Genomic DNA, 1,756 nt, shown 5'->3' with positions numbered 1-1,756 from the left:
CTGAGAAGTTCAAGGCTGCTCGCATGGACTGTCATGGCATCTACTTCGGGTACAAGCCGCTCGGGGGCATGCAAGATCAATGAGTACGTGATGACAGGCAAAACGAGAGTGATCATAAACTGCTGGGCCATCATAAACTCCTGCTTCAGGTACATGCCATCCTTTGGTCTGCGGCGTGTACCCGAAGAATACACCATGAAAGTCCATGCAAGCTCCCTTGAACCTCTCCGCTCTGAACTCCTCGGCATGTTCCTGGACTGGGTGTCCAACATGATTACCCAGGAGTTTATGATCACCCTCGTCTTGGCTGGCAGCATGTACCTGTTAATCCTTCAATCGCTGAATGGCGTGTACCCGAAGCAGAGGCCATGGAAGTCAAAGCGAGCTGCCTGAAACTCTCCGGCCTGAACTCCTCGGCGTCTTACCAGTACTAGGGGTCACACATGATGGCCCAGGACTTTATGGTCACACTCGTCTTGGTTGGCATCACATACCCGTTGATCTCGCAGGCCTCGGTGCTCCCTCGAGTGATCAAGATGGTAGTTGCTGGGTACAGCTTGAACGTCTCCTTGATCACCAAGCCGAGGTACTTGATGCAACTTCGGCTCGTCCAGAGATCGATCTCGCGGAACGCCGCCCTGATCTTGTCTTGCAGCTTCCTCATTACCTTTGGCTTCATCATCAGCTCTGACCTGACCCATACCATGGAGATGTCTCTGTCCCACCCGCATATATGTTCTGTATAGACAAGTGTCGAGGCATGAAAATCTTATTTTAACTGATGCCTATGTTTATATTTCAAAAAAAAATTAGATGAATGTTGAGGCCTGAAAATCTTTTAAAATTTTGTGTTACTACTAAAATTGTACTGCAATAGTAGTAGGACTAACCAAGATAACTGCTTTGACCGTGGAGCGGGTGATGGGGAAGCCAAAGTCTTCATTTCCGTGAAGGCCGAGGAGAACTTCCACCGGGTTCTTCTCCGACGCGGTTGACCTGCCAGTCTTGAGGATTTACTCCGTGTGGTCGATGATCTCCTTCAGGATGCCGTTGACGGTGTCACGAACGCTCTGGAGGTTCATGCTTATGCTAGGGAGGAAGATAAAATCCCCGTGAAACCAGGGAAGAGCTCAGGGATCGAGAAGCTTGTGCTGTAGACGAACCTGTGCTTGATGGCCGCCACGAAGTCTTCGGCTCTGCTGCTCTTCATGCCGAACGCCCGGCCGCCCCGGTGTCGTCGACGAGGCTCCGCACCTCGTCCTCCCGGATGTCCTTGTAGGAGCGGACGCGGTCGTTGCTCAGGATCTCCTAGACGCACAGCTTTCGGAGCTTTCCGAAGTAGTCGCCGGGGATAGGGCAGAATAGGTGGTCCGTCGAGCCACGATGTCGCCAGCCATGAGCTTCGCCCCAGTGGCCAAGATGGCGCCGTGGGTCTTGAGCACCTCGCGGGCAGCCTCCTTGGACGGAACCACCACCACAGCACGTGCCCGGCGCGGAGGTACATGAGCGGCCAATGCACGCTGGCCAGCTCGCCCATCGTGCGGTGCGGCAGCGCGTTAAATCACCAGCCGGTGCGCGCTCCCGATCACCGGCAGGTTCGGCGGCCCCGGTGGCAGCCGTCGTCACGGCTTCAGGAGCTGGACAACCGTGAGCCAACACTGACACGAGAGCAAAGCAGAGCACAGGTATACAAGATCGTCGTCCATGGTGAAAAGCGTGATGTATTGGCTGTGCTCTTCGGGTTGTGTGCGAGCCT

The 1,756-nt window shown here is 54.7% G+C and overlaps 1 pseudogene; it reads right to left on the bottom strand.

Moving 5' to 3' along the window:
* Positions 1–6: 6 nt before the first annotated feature.
* Positions 7–1,706, bottom strand: LOC119346733 (annotated as a pseudogene).
* Between the last annotated feature and the right edge of the window lie 50 nt (positions 1,707–1,756).

The sequence above is a fragment of the Triticum dicoccoides genome, unplaced genomic scaffold (assembly GCF_002162155.2).
Source record: "Triticum dicoccoides isolate Atlit2015 ecotype Zavitan unplaced genomic scaffold, WEW_v2.0 scaffold47705, whole genome shotgun sequence".
Taxonomy (NCBI): domain Eukaryota; kingdom Viridiplantae; phylum Streptophyta; class Magnoliopsida; order Poales; family Poaceae; genus Triticum; species Triticum dicoccoides.
The sequence above is the reverse complement of the archived record's forward strand: the minus strand, read 5'-3'. Positions and strand labels throughout refer to the sequence as shown.